The sequence below is a fragment of the Dromiciops gliroides genome, chromosome 3, assembly GCF_019393635.1.
Source record: "Dromiciops gliroides isolate mDroGli1 chromosome 3, mDroGli1.pri, whole genome shotgun sequence".
Taxonomy (NCBI): domain Eukaryota; kingdom Metazoa; phylum Chordata; class Mammalia; order Microbiotheria; family Microbiotheriidae; genus Dromiciops; species Dromiciops gliroides.
Genome location: NC_057863.1, coordinates 550,358,340 through 550,374,164, shown reverse-complemented (window position 1 = coordinate 550,374,164; position 15,825 = coordinate 550,358,340). Strand labels below are relative to the sequence as shown.

Sequence of the window (15,825 nt, the reverse complement as noted above, 5' to 3'; positions counted from 1 at the left end):
TGCAAGTAGATATTCAGTTTTTACTAGATAGATTTGATCTGTGATTTTTACAGAGTAGCAGAGACTATATAGTGACAACCTTGGATACCAGAAAATGCTGAATACATAGGTGATTCTTGTAAATGAAAATATCTTGAAAAGCAAGCAAGATATTTATCCTAGTCTTCAGAAAAATCAGTTCCCAAAGACCCCGTAGGTCCTTCCCCAAGTCAATCATATTCCAGGATGCATGTAGGGTAGTAGTTTGGGGGAATGGAGTTCATCAAGGTCCAAGCGAATCAACTCTGAATCAGAATTATTCTGAGTCAGATCCAAAATTTAAATTTTATCCTGACCTTCGAGGCTGGTCTTGGATTGGCTCCTCAACCAATATCTTTTCCAAAGTTGACTTCATGGATTACAGAAGCTTTGGAAGCTCTCTGCCCCGCCCCCCCCAATCTTTTTTTAAAATCTGGTTGCAACATTATCTATACCTTAAGGTCACATTTATTGGTTTGTTCTGGTTTATATCCACTTGGAAGGACCAGGCTGTTATCTAGCTGTTCAAATCCCAAAGAATTGTTTTTACCCTTTTGCTACTTTTTCTTAATTGTTGACATTCACTGATTTTATGTAAACAACTTTTTAACATTTGGAATCACTAGATCCATGAAAAGTGAAGCTCATAACTAGAGGTGGCTAACATTTCACTCACACACACACACACACACACACACACACACACACACACACACATTCATGCACGCACATGAGTGCACTGATGAAAACATACAATACATACATCCATATATCAGTTCTTTCTCTGGAGGTGAATAAAATCTCATTCTTTTGATGGTGATTGATTTGCTCTGCTGTCTTAGAGAATACTTTTGGTGGGGGGGTGAGGCAATTGGGGTTAAGTGACTTGCCCAGGGTCACACGGCTAGTAAGTGTTACGTGTCTGAGGCCGGATTTGAACTCGGGTCCTCTTGACTCCAGGGCTGGTGCTCTATCCACTGCGCCACCTAGCTGCCCCCTGAGAATACTCTTACAGTATGATATTTGAAATAATTAAGTCCTTTAATTTTTTTTTTCTTTTCCTTTATATAAAATATACCTGACACCAGTGCCAGGAGAATCCTATCCAGTCTTTTAGATAGGTAAACTTGCCTTATTGGTTTTGAAGAGTCTCTGAAATGTATTATAATGAGAAAGATTTAAAATGACAGATTAATTATGTATTCTCGTACCTATAAAGTTGTTCTCCCTAACATGGTAAATGCTCATGATAAAGAATAGGGATGTTGAGCTTTTAGGAATCTGACTTTAGATGAACTTTTTAATATTAGTATTCTTTGACAAGTCTTGTTAAAGGTTTTATAACTCACAAAATAGCAAGACATAGAATCTCTCTGGAGAGATTCTCACTTTCTTCATATGGAAAATGGGAATAATATAAGTGTGCTACTCATATGACTGGATATTTTGAGGAACTCACTATGTAAAGCAAAGAAATATTTGAATGTGAGGGTAATATTTTGCTCAATAATAATCATTCTTACCATTGTCATACATTTGTGTTGTAGAGTACTTGTTGGGGGTCAGGAAACCTGGGTTTTCTAGCTCTAGCTCTGTCCCTTAACTAAGCAAGTTGCTTTTCTGTGACTCAGTTTTCTCTTCTGTAAAAAGACCAATTTGGACTAGATGATTGAGATTCCTTTTCAACTTTTTCAATGACCAGTTACATTTTGTGTGCATGTGCATGCACTTGTGTATGTTTGTGTGTATGTATGTATGTAATACCTGTATTTATTGTGTTATTCATAAAATATAAACTGTGAAATTTATGTGAAATTGGTCACATTTCAGTATTTGTCATATTCAACCTGGCAATAAATGAAGCCAGAGATTCGTTTTTAGTTGTTGTTGACAAGTACTGATTTAATTAAAGTAATTGGGGGGTGGTGTGGTGAGGCAGTTGGGGTTAAATGACTTGCCCAGGGTCACACAACTAGTAAGTGTTAAGTGTCTGAGGCCGGATTTGAACTTAGGTCCTCCTGAATCCAGGGCCGGTGCTCTATCCACTGTGCCATCTAGCTTGCCCCTAAAGTAATTTTTAAAAAATATTTTCTGTTATTGCATTTTGAGTTCTGACCTGGTGTCCCTCTCAACACCACGCTAGAAACCAGTGTTTCAGGTGGATAGCATCTTCCTTCCTAGGTCCTTTGTAAGTGATTTGAATATTCATGTGACTCAGAATAGCTTGTTTTTTGAAAAATATTGCTGTTACTGTATATGATGTTCTCTAGGTACTGCTCATTTAACTCTTCATTATTTCATACAAGTCTTCCCATTCTCCCCCCCCCCCTTTTGGGGGGGGGGGTGTGAGGCAATTTGGGTTAAGTGACTAGCCCAGGGTCACACAGCTATTAAGTGTCAAGTGTCTGAGGCTGGATTTGAACTCAGGTCCTCCTGACTCCAGGGCCAGTGCTCTCCCATGTTTTTTCTAAAATCAGTGTGCTCATCATTTCTTATAGCACAATAGTATTCTGTCACTGCTTATTCAGCCATTCCCCATTCCCCAAATGATGGACATCCCCTCAATTTCAGTTCTTTGCTACCACAAAGAGTGTAAATATTTTAGAACATAAAGTCTGTCTCATTAGAGAGTGAGTTCCCTATCATTGGAAGTATGTATAAAGAGGTCAGACCTCTTGTCAGGAATATTATAGAAGGAATTTGTGCTTTGGAAAATCTTGTGGTAAGTGGTTTCAAGAATCTGAACAGGGGGTGCAGCTAGGTGGCACAGTGGTAAAGCACCGGCCCTCATTGCCCTGCAAAAAAAAAAAAAAAGAATCTGAACATATATAAAAGCATTAAAAAAAAACCATGAAATACCACACAACTGTAGGCTATTATTGTTTCTATTCTAGTCAGACAAGCTAGGAGCTTTAAGGTGCACTGACCCCTTTTTCTCCATTGTCTCCACATTCAAGTAGTTACTGTCCTATCAAATTTTCAAGACAGTCCCTGCCCTCAGGTGGCTTGCATTCTAAGCATGGGTGAAAACATGCCAAAGGAAACTTGAAAAGGTGGGTAGTGGTAAGGGAAAGTGGCTGAGAAGTGGTATGAATTCTTCTCACCAATGCAATGGTACAGAAGAGTTCCAGGAAACTCATGATAGAAGAGGATCTCCAAATCCAGGGGGGGGAAGAAAAAAAAAAAAAAAGAACTGTGGAGTATAGATGTTGAATGAACCATACTATTTCTTTTGTTTTGGTTGCTGATGTTTTTCTATTTTGAGGTTTTTCGTCATTGCTCTGATTTTTCTCTTATAACATGACTAATGCAGAAATATGTTTAATGTTGTGTGTGTGTGTATGTATGTATGTATGTATATGTGTATATATGTGTATGTATATATATGTGTATGTATATATATGTGTATGTATATATATGTGTATGTATGTATATATATGTATATGTGTATATATATATATATATATATATATATATATATATAACCTATGTCAGATTACCTGCTGTCTAGGGGAGGAGGGAGGGAGAAAAATCTGAAATTGGAATAGCTTGTATAAACAAAAGTTGAGAACTATCTTTACATGTAACGGGGGGAAAAATACTTTATTAATTTTAAAAAAAAAGTGGGGGCAGCTAGGTGGCGCAGTGGATAAGCACCGGCCCTGGATTCAGGAGTACCTGAATTCAAATCCGGCCTCAGACACTTGACAGTTACTAACTGTGTGACCCTGGGCAAGTCACTTAACCCCCATTGCCCCACCAAAAAAAAAAAAGAAGAAGAAGAAGTGGTATGAAGCCTCAGTTCCCTGATCACTTTGGGAAATACCCCTAATGGTGGCATTGCTCGGCCAAAGGGTACACACAATTTTATAACACTTTGGGCACAATTCCAGATTGTTCTCTAAAGTGGTTATATCAGTTCTTAGTTACATCACCAGTGTATTTTTAAGTATTTATTTTTATTTTTGCAGGGCAATAGGGGTTAAGTGACTTGCCCAGGGTCACACAGCTAGTAAGTGTCACTTGTCTAAAGCTGGATTTGAACTCAGGTCCTCCTGAATCTAGGGTTGGTGCTTTATCTACTGTACCACCTAGCTGCCCCCCACCAGTGTATTAAGTGTCCTGATTTTTCCATATCTGTTCCAAGATTTGTATTTTCCTCTTTTATCATTTTATAGGTGTGAGATAGTCTCAAAGTTGTTTTAATTTGCATTTCTCTAGTCAGTAATGATTTAGAGCATTTTTATATGATTTATTTTCCCCATATTCCTGTTCATATCCTTTGATCATTTATCAATTGGGTAATGATTCATTCTTATAAATTTGACAGCTCTCTATGTATTTGAGATATGAGGACTTTATCTTAGAAACTGTCTATAAAGTTTTTTCCTCCCAATTTCCTTCATTCCTTTTACTCTTGGCTACTTTTGGTTTTATTTGTATAAAACATTTTTAATTTAATGTATTCAAAATTATCCATTTCATATCTCAAAACTGTTCTTTATCTCTTTTTTTGTTCACAAATAAACAAGCTTTATTCCCATCCTTATGGATTTATATCTGATAGGTAATATGTTCCATGTTCTAATTTTCTTTTCTTGTTTTTGTTTTGTTTTGTTTTTTTGTGAGGCAATTGGGGTTAAGTGACTTGCCCAGGGTCACACAGCTAGTAAGTGTCAAGTGTCTGAGGTGGGATTTGAACTCAGGTCCTCCTGAATCCAGGGCCAGTGCTCTAACCACTGCTCTACCTAGCTGCCCCCTCTAATTTTCTTATGACCTCTCCCTTTATGTCTATCTATTTTGACTTTCTCTTGGTAAATAGTGTAAGATACTGGTCTATGCCTAGTTTTTGCCACACTGCTTTTCTGTTTTCCCATCAATTTTTACCAAACAGTGCATACTTTTTTTTAAATTTTTTTTTTGGTGTGAATTTTTTATCTTAAAAGCTTAAACCTTTACATTTATCGAACACAAGATTATTATAATCATTTACTTCTGTGTATTAAGTATTTACTCTTTCCCACTGATCTACCATTCTGTTTCTTAGCCAGTACCAGATAGTTTTGATAATTACTGCCTTATAATACAGTTTAAAATCTGATAGTGCTAGAACTTCTTTTACATTTTTTTCGTGGATTCCAAGAAGCAAAGGTGGAGGGAGGGGCTAGCACAATGGAGAGCATTCTAGGCATGGGTAACAACAGCCTATGTAAAAACACAGAGGCAGAAGATGAAATGTCATGTATGGGCAGCAGCATGTAGGCCAGTTTGGCTAGACCACAGAGTGGGTGAGGGGGATTATATGTAATTGGTCTTGAAGGATAAATGGGTAGTCAAATTACAAAGGGCTGTAAATACCAAAGAGAGGAATTTTATCCTAGAGCAGTCGGGAACCCTTAAAGTTTCTTAAGTAGAGGAGTGACATGATCACACCTGCACTCTGATTTTATTACTTTGACAACTGTGTGGTGGTTGGATTAGAAAGGGGAGGGACTAGAAATAGAGCCTAATTAGGAGACTGTTGCTGTAGTCCAGGTGAGAGCTAAAGATGAAAATTTTCTTATATTATTTTTTATATTATGGTCTTCAGGAATTTTGTTTGTTTTCTTCTAAGAGACATGTAATCCTTAAGTTATCGTGAAGTATGCTGTCTTTAAGACCTTTTAAGTTTGTGCTTTTCTTTTTTTCCAGGTTTTCCTTTATTTCCTCTATTTTTTTCAATCTTAATAGTATTTTATTTTTTTCCAATTACACGTAAAGATAGTTTTCAACATTTGTTTTTATAACATTTTGAGTTCCTAATCTTTCTCTCTCCCTCCTTTCCCCCACCCCAAAGACAGAAAGAAATCCGATATAGGTTATATATGTACAATCACATTAAATATATTTCTACTGGGGCAGCTAGATGGCGCAGTGGATAAGCACCAGCCCTGGATTCAGGAGTACCTGAGTTCAAATCCGGCCTCAGACACTTACTAGCTGTGTGACCCTGGGCAAGTCACTTAACCCCAATTGCCTCACCAAAATAAAATAAATAAACAAATATATTTCTACTTTAGTCATGTTATGAAAGAAGAATCAGAACAAAAGCAAAATACCTCAAAAAAGAAAAACAAAAAATAGAAATAGTATGTTTCAATCTGCAATCAGATTCCACAGTTCTTTTTTTCTCAATATGGAAAGCATTTTCCATCATGAGTCCTTTGGAATTGCCTTGGATCATTGTATTGCTGAGAAGAGCTAAGTTTATCATCACACAATGTTGCTGTTACTGTGTACAATGTTCTAGTTCTACTCACTTCACTCAGCATCAGTCCACTTAAGTCTTTCCAGGTTTTTCTGAAATCTGCCTGCTTATCATTTTGTATAGCACAATAGTACTCCATTATATTCATATACCCTAATTTGTTCAGCCATTCCCCAATTGATGGCCATCCCCTCGATTTCCAGTTCTTTGCTATTTTCCCTCTATTTCTTAGATGAGGTTTACCAGTATGGATGAAAGTTTTTCTATTCTACCAATTATTTTGGCTGTGCAGGATATCAATTCTGCTTCCACGATTCTTAATGCTCTTTTAAACCACTTGTGAACACCCTGCTGTGGTTCCAAGCTGCCTGATTAGGTGTTGATTCATTTTGGTTTTTTGTCTTGCAGTATTTATTCATAGATGTCTCCACTTATAGCTGATCTGGAGGCCATATTTCCTTTTGTTATTATAAGGGGCTAAAATTCCAGCTATACTGTCTAAAATATCTAATGAGTGGTTGCCAATAAATTATAAGCTTTAGCAAGAGTTTAGACTTTTAAGCATTTATTAAGGAGAATAAGAATTTGGTGGAGAGAGAAAGAGGCCAAGATTCATCTGTCTATCTCGGGGAGCTCCAGTTTTCCTGCTCTGCTCTCTATGAGAGTCCTGGTGAAAGAGCATGAGAGAGTCAGCCTCGCCCCCTCTTCCTCTCACAAGCAAATGTCACTTCCTGATGCCAAAGAAAAGCCGCATGGCTTGCCCTCAGACACCTCCTCATGGCGGAGCTTTCTTACAGTGGCTCTCCAGCAGGTGGCATCATTTCAATCGTTACATTATTATGATCTTCCCTGTTGATTTGTATGCTTATGCTCAGAGTGTTTAACTTTTTTTTCCTCCTGGATTTTTGGTAATTTCAATATTTGCCCCTAATATTTCTTCTAGTGCTCACTTTCACACTTCTTCCCCTCTTATGGAAGTTTCCTTCAGGGCTAGACTTTTTTTTTTTTTTTAAATTTTTGTGTGTGTGAGGCAATGGGGGTTAAGTGACTTGCCCAGGGTCACACAGCTAGTAAGTGTCAAGTGTCTGAGGCCAGATTTGAACTCAGGTCCTCCTGAATCCAGGGCCAGTGCTCTATGCACTGAGCCACTTAGCTTAGCTGCCCCCCAGTTCCTTTTTCTAAAGGCCTGGTAGAGTATCACACATTGGTGCATTTCCCCAGTTCTCTCTTGTTCCTTATTTTTTGGGGGGAAGGTACATCACAGAATGCTACCATCCCAGTCAGAGCAAGCTTTTGGCTTTTGTTTTTAGCAACAGTATGGTGACAGGTGAGGAAGGGGATGGCAAATGAATACATTAGAGATTATTAGCCTTCTCTGCAGTTTAGTACATCAAGTTGCTACCTCTTTGGGGTTCTTAGTGCCTTACACCAAAGAGACAGTTGAAACTGTTACTATTTCTTGTTCATAGTTCCTTCTTTGGAGAGGTTTGAAAAATTGTGAGAATGAAAATATCTAATACTAGAGTTGCTAGAAAGTCCATGGTACTAGAGCTGCAAGAAAGAACTTGTTTCTTAGTCTCCTTGTCTCTCACCATACACATAAGTGCTTAAGAAATGTAGGGTATATTAAGCTTAATAGAGAAATCCACTCATCTAAATTATAGTTTAAGAAAATCGGCATAACTAGCTTTATTGTTTATGATTCATTTTCTTGACAATAGCCCTATGATGTAGTTAATGCAAAGATTTTTTTTTTTCCTTATTAGACAGGTGAGTTAGCTGAGACTGAGGGATTTTTAGCAAGCATCCCAAACTAGACTTGATCCTATGTCTCTTTCTCTAAATCCATTGTTATATCTACTGCCTTCATCAAGATCATTAGGAGTCTTTTATATCTTACACTGGCCTAGCAGTGTCATAGAGTGAAAAGAGCTTTAGTTTTAGAATAAGAAAAGATCTTGGATCAAATTCTTCATCTGACATTTTATTTGTTATGTGACCATGCGTAAGCCACTTATCCTCTTTGAACCTCACTTTCCTCATCTTCAAAATAAAGTTGATCATACTTCCTTATCACCTGCCCATCACTTTTGTGAAACTAAATAATTTATGTAAAGGACTTTGGAAAATATAAAGTGTTCTATATCAACTATAGAATCAGGGAAAATTGCTTTTTTCCAAATGACCAAATTAACTTGTGCAAGTAGTGATTTCCAAGATTGCTAATCTCGCTGCTGGGAGCAGGTAAACCTTTAAAAAACATTTTAATCAAGTTTTCTTGTACAAAATGACAAATATGTTAATGTTTTACATAGTCATACATGTATAACCCATATTTGATTGCTGCCTTGGGGAAGGGAGGAAAAGATGAATAAAAATTGGAACTCAAAACTTTCAATAAAAATATTTATTAGAAATTTTAAAAAAGAAAGGAAAAAAAAACCCAGAAGGAGTCAGAATGAGGTAATTTTGCACTGATGGTGACTAATTGAAAACCATAATAGAGATGACTTGCATGAGGCACTCACTTAGCTATAGCTTTCCTGTTAGGAAATGATAAAATGATTCCTTGACAACTAGATGTTCACAAAGTTTGTAGTTTTCACTTTAATATCTTGACCAAAAATAAATTCCCCTAGGGTGAATCAGTCAACAGAAATTTATTAAACATCATACTATGTGTTCAGGAACTGGGCTAGGTGGTACAATACGAAGACAGAAATGAAGCGCTTGCCTTCTAGGATTTATTGGGAGAGAGAACATGTACATATAAAACGGGTATAAAATACATTTATGGTCTTTGGAGTAGAGGGTATGGAGAGACACTAGCAGTTGGGTAGGATCAGAAAAGGCTTCATGTGGAAGGTGGCACTTGAACTGAGTCTTGAAGGAAACTAGGATTCTAAGAGGGGAAATGAGAAGAGAGAATATTCCAAACACACTCCTCTTCCAAACTTCTGTATTTCTGTCAGCAGCCCCACCATTCTTTCAGTCTTCCATGTTTATAACCTTGACATTATCCTCAGTTCACTATTCCTTGCCCCATAGATTTAATTAATTGACAAATCTTGCTCTTTTTTTTACCTCTACAGCATTTCAATTCATCTGACCCCTTTTTTCTTTCCACACAGCCACCACTTTATTGTTACTGACTTTTGTTGGGGGGGGGGGGTGAGGCAATTGGGGTTAAGTGACTTGCCCAGGGTCGCACAGCTAGTAAGTGTCTGAGGCCAGATTTGAACTCAGGTATTCCTGACTCCAGGGCCAGTGCTCTATCCACTGCACCAGCTAGCTGCCCCCACCACTTTAGTTCAGATCCTCATCCCCTTTCTCCCAAGTTACTGCCTCCTAAGTCTCTCTGCCTGCTCTAGTCTACCATCCAGTGCAACCAAATTGATTTTCTTTAATTCCTTTGGCTTCCTCTCACCTCTAGGATTAAAAAAATAAATTCCTCTTTTGAGAAACAGACTGACCAACTTGACTGACTTATTGTTATGGAATGGTTCTTCACAAAGGAAGTGGGAGGTGAAGGCTACAGGGGAAGATCAAAATGTGAGAAGGGGAAAGTGGGACAGGAGAGAAGGAGAAAGTTTTCTGTATAGGCAGCCAAGATTTTAAATGTAGGCTCCAGATTTCCTAGACTCTTTTCTGAATACACCTAGAATGAGATTGGTTAAACCAACTATAGATCTCTTTCAAATTTTGGGAATAGAATTAATTTATCATTAATTAAATAAACCAGCCCCATTTTATGATCAAGAATAAATAGATTTTAAGCCAGTTGAGAGGATTGACCATTATAGATAATAGATTAAACTTCCTAAATTCAACCCACCTAGGATCAGAGCCTCATACACAGATAACAGAGGGAGAGAAGAAATAAACATTTTCATATCTCTCCATTACTGTTGAACCAGGTCTGGGGTATAGCTAAAGCTGTTCCCACAGGACAGTGAAAAAGAAAATCAACTTTGTTAGCCCTCTACATCATCACAGAAAAAAATTCAACACCCTCCCTTATATCCCCCCTCCATTATAGAGATTAAGAAGATCAACAGCAACAAATATGTCTGTTAATGAAGAGCTCCTTGGAAAGGGCAAGAACAGTAAAAAAGACCGGAGCCCTCAATATTCATTAAGGGCTAGACTTGAGGCCTTTTACCACCAGAAACATCATCAAACCCTGAATCCCAGGCTGTTTGTGTGCGACAAAGTCTCTTGTCCTTATTGAGGAAAAGGGCCTTGTACACAGATCTAGTTTTTGTTTCCCTTGTGCCTAACCCATAGTAACTATGTATCATTGTGTGCTAAGTTACCAGTGATGTCTTTTTTTTTTTAATTAATAAAGTATTTTATTTTTTTTCTGTTACATGTAAAGATAGTTCTCAACTTTTGTTTATACAAGCTTTACAATTTCAGATTTTTCTCCCTCCCTCCCCCCTCCCCTAGACAGCAGGTAATCTGATATAGGTTATATATATATATTTATACACATAATAACATTAAACATATTTCTGCATTAGTCATGTTATAAGAGAAAAAATCAGAGCAATGATGGAAAACCTCAAAATAGAAAAAAAACAATAGCATCAAAAACAAAAGAAATAGTATGGTTCATTTAGCATCTATACTCTGCAGTTCTTTTTTTTTTTTTCCTGGATTTGGAGATCCCTCTTCCATCACAAGTTCCCTGGAACTCTTCTGTGCCATTGCATTGGTGAGAAGAATATAGTCCATCACAGTAGATCAACACTCAATGTTGATGATACTGTGTACAGTGTTCTTCTGGTTCTGCTCATCTCACTCATCATCAGCTCATGCAAGACCCTCCAGGTTTCTCTGAACTCCTCCTGCTCATCATTTCTTACAGCACAATAGTATTCCATTGTATTCATATAGCACAACTTGTCCAGCCATTCCCCAATTGATGGGCACCCCCTCAACTTCCAATTCCTTGCCATCACGTAAAGAGCAGCTATAAATATTTTTGTACATGTGGGTCCCTTTCCCCTTTCCATGATTTCTTTGGGGAAAAGACCCAAAAGTGGAATTGCTGGGTCAAAGGGTATGCACAGCTTTATCGCCCTTTGGGCATAATTCCAAATTACTCTCCAGAATGGTTGGATCAGTTCACAGCTCCACCAACAATGGATTAGTGTTCCAATTTTCCCACAGCTTCTCCAACATTTATTATTTTCCTTTTTTTGTCATTTTAGCCAATCTGATAGGTGTCAGGTGGTACCTCAGAGTTGTTTTAATTTGCATCTCTCTAATCATTAGAGATTTAGAACATTTTTTCATATGGGAATAGATAGCTTTGGTTTCTTCATCAGAAAACTGCCTGTTCATATCCTTTGACCATTTCTCAACTGGGGAATGACTTGGGTTCTTATAAATTTGATTTAATTCCCTATATATTTTAGAGATGAGGCCTTTATCAGAAGTACTGGCCTCAAAAATTGTTTCCCAGCTTTCTGCTTCCCTTCTAATTTTGGATGCATTGCTTCTGTTTGTACAAAAATTTTTTAATTTAATGTAATCAAAATCATCCATTTTGCATTTTATAATATACTCTATCTCTTGTTTGGTCAAAAACTGTTTTTCTTTCCAAAGATCTGATAGGTAAACTATTCCTTTCTCTCCTAATTTACCTATGGTATCACCTCTTATGTCTAAATCGTGTGTCCATTTTGACCTTATTTTAGTATAAGGTATCAGATGTTGGTCTATGCCTAATTTCTGCCATACTATCTTCCAGTTTTCCCAGCAGTTTTTGTCAAATACTGAGTTCCTATCCCAGAAGCTGGAGTCTTTGGGTTTATCAAACACTACATTACTAGTGTCATTTACTACTGCATTTCCTGAGCCTAGCCTATTCCATTGATCTACCACCCTATTTTTTAGCCAGTACCAGATAGTTTTGATGACTGCTGCTTTATAGTAAAGCTCCAGGTTTGGTACCGCTAACCCACCTTCCTGTGAATTTTTTTTTCATTATTTCCCTGGATATTCTCGATTTTTTTGTTTTTCCAGATGAATTTTGTTATTATTTTTTCTAGCTCTATAAAATAATTTTTAGGTAGTCTTGATTGGTATGGCACTGAATAAGTAAATTAATTTAGGCAGTATTGTCATTTTTACTATATTAGCTCTGCCTATCCATGAGTAATTGATATCTTTCCAATTATTTAGATCTGATTTGATTTGTGTGAAGAGTGTTTGGTAGTTGTGTTCATAGAGTTCCTGGGTTTGTCTTGGCAAGTAGACTCCCAAGTATTTTATATTATCTACCGTTACTCTAAATGGAATTTCTCTTTGTATCTCTTGCTGCTGGACTTTGTTGGTCATGTATAGAAATGCTGATGATTTATGTGGATTTATTTTATATCCTGCTACTTTGCTAAAGTTGTTAATTGTTTCAAGTAATTTTTGAGTTGATTCTCTAGGATTCTCTAAGTATTCCATCATATCATCTGCAAAGAGTGATAGTCTTGTTTCCTCCTTGCCTATTCTAATTCCTTTAATTCCTTTCTCTTCTCTGATTGCTAAAGCTAACATTTCTAGTACAATATTAAATAATAGAGGTGATAATGGACATCCCTGTTTCACCCTGATCTTATTGGGAAGGCCTCTAATTTGTCTCCATTACATATATTCTGATGGTTTTAGGTAGATACTGCTTATTATGTTAAGGAAAGCTCCACCTATTCCTAAGCTCTCTGGTGTTTTTATTAGGAATGGGTGCTGTATTTTGTCAAAAGCTTTCTCTGCATCTCTTGAGATAATATTATTTTGGTTAGTTTTCTTATTGATGTGGTTGATTATGTTAACAGTTTTCCTAATGTTGAACCAGCCCTGCATTCCTGGTATAAATCCCACCTGGTCATAGTGTATTATCCTGGTGATCACTTGCTGTAATCTCCTTGCTAAGATTTAAGATTTTAGCATCAATATTCATTAGGGAACTTGGTACATAATTTTCTTTCTCTGTTTTTGCTCTGCCTGGTTTTGGTATCACCACCATATTTGTGTCATAAAATGAATTTGGCAGAACTCCTTCTTCACCTATTTTTCCAAATAATTTGTATAATATTGGAGTTAATTGTTCTTTAAATATTTGGTAGAATTCACCTGTAAACCCTTCTGGCCCTGGGGATTTTTTCTTAGGGAGTTCATTAATGGCTTGTTCAATTTCTTTTTCTAATATGGGCTTATTTAAGGATTTTATTTCCTCTTCAGTTAACCTGGGGAGTTTGTATTTTTGTAAATATTTATCCATTTCATTTAGATTGTTAAATTTATTGGTATTCATTTGGGCAAAATAGTTCCTATTTATTGCTTTAATTTCCACTTCATTGATGGTGAGATCACCCCTTTCATTTTTGATCCTGGTAATTTGGTTTTCTTCTTTCTTTTTTAAATCAAATTAACCAGTGGTTTATCTATTTTATTGGTTTTTTCATAAAACCAGCTCTTAGTTTTATTGATTAATTCTGTGGTTTTCTTGCATTCAATTTTATTAATTTCTCCTTTAATTTTCAACTCTGCAGTGATTTTGGCACATGATGGGAAGGACCACGGGGTATTTTTTGAACATCCATAAACATTAACTTAGCTGTACATATTCTAAATGTGTGGTGCTCATCTAATTACCAAAAAACAATTATACTACTCCAAGAAGTAAATAGTATTATTCTTTTTTTTTTTTTTTTTTTTTTTGGTGAGGCAATTGGGGTTAAGTGACTTGCCCAGGGTCACACAGTTAGCAAGTGTCTGAGGCTGGATTTGAACTCAGGTAGGTCCTCCTGACTCCAGGGCCAGTGCTCTATCCACACTGTTGCCACCTAGCTACCCCAATAGTATTATTCTTTACAGAATCCCAGGCTGTTTGTGTGCTACAAAGTCTCTTGTCCTCATTCAAGGAAAGGACCTTGTACACAGATCTAGTGTTTTTGTATCCCTTATGCCTAACCCATAGTAACTATGTATCATTGTGTGCTAAGTTACCAGTGATGTCTTAATTCCCAAATCTATTGGCCTTTTTTAAACTCTCATTTTCCTGAGCTCTCAGTCAAGAGTTGACAGTCAACCTCTTCTCCTTAATATTCTCTTCTCTCTAGGTTTTCTGAACACCACTTTCTCCTGGATCTCCTCCTATTTGACTGCTTCTTTTCAATCTCCTATGCTGGAGTATCATCTATATCACCTGAGCTCATTGACTGGGTGTCCAGCAGGGCTCAATCATGCACGATCATGCTCTTGCTCTCACTCAGTCTCCCTCTTGCGCACGCGCGCGCGCTCTCTCTCTCATGTACACTCTCGCTCTCTCTCACACACATGTTTGGTATCTCATCAGCTTCCATGATTTTACTTATCATCTAAGTACTGACAGTTTTCATATCTTCTTATCCAGCCCTAACCTCTGTTGATTTCCAGTCTCATATCTCCAGCTGCCTTTCAGACATCTTGAACTGGATGTCCTGTAGACATCTTAAACTCAACATGTCCCAAACTGAACTCATCCTTTCCCCCAAATCCTGTATATTTATTTGTATGTAGTTGCATATTGTTGTCTCCCCAATTAGGTTGAGCTACTTGAGGATAGAGACTGTGTCGTCGTTCTCCCCCCCCCCCCCCCCCCCCCCCGGGCAATGAGGGTTAAGTGACTTGCCGAGGGTCACACAGCTAGTGTCAAGTGTCTGGGGCCAGATTTGAACTCAGGTTCCCCAGAAACCAGGGCCTGTGCTTTATCCACTGTGCCACCTAGCTGCCCCGAGACTGTCTTTTGCCCATCTTTGTAGCCCTAGTTCTTCTTAGCACCATGTCTGGCGCGTGGTAGGCATTTTAAAAAAAATAAGTAGAAGTGTTTTATTATTTTCCAGTTACATATAAGGATAGTTTTCAACATTTGTTTTCATAGGATTTTTATTTCCAGTTTTTCTCCTTCCCTCCCTCCCCAAGATCGAAATCAGTCTGGTATAGGTTATATATGTAAAATCACATTAAACATTTCTGCATTAATCATCTTGTGAAAGAAGAATTAGAGCACAAGGGAAAAAACTCAAAAAAGAAGGGGGAAAAAACAGCCCAAAAGTAGAAACAGTATGGTTCAATCTGCATTCATAATCCACAGTTCTTTTTTGTGTGTGTTGAGAACATTTTCTATCGTAAGTTCTTTGAAAGTGTTTTGTATCATTGCACAGCTGAGAAGAGCCAAATCTATCACCATTGTTAATCACATAATGTTGCTGTTACTATATACAGTGTTCTCCTGGTTCTGCTCCTCTCAGTCAACATCAGTTATGTAAGCCTTTCCAGGTTTCTCTGAACTCCTCCTGCTTATCGTTTCTTAAAGCACAATAGTATTTCATTACATTCACATACTACAACTTGTTTAGCCATTCCCCAGTTGATGGGCATTCCCTCAATTTTCAATTCTTTGCCACCACAAAGAGAGCTGCTATAAATATTTTTGTACATGTGGGTCCTTTTCCCTCTTCTATGATATCTTTGGGATACAGACCTAGCAGTGGTATGGTAGGCTTTTATTAAATGTTTAT

At 37.3% G+C, this 15,825-nt stretch overlaps 1 protein-coding gene across 2 annotated transcripts in view; it reads left to right on the top strand.

Moving 5' to 3' along the window:
• RSF1 (remodeling and spacing factor 1) overlaps positions 1-15,825 on the top strand; it is a 133,264-nt gene that overhangs the window by 42,466 nt on the left and 74,973 nt on the right. The window lies entirely within an intron of this gene.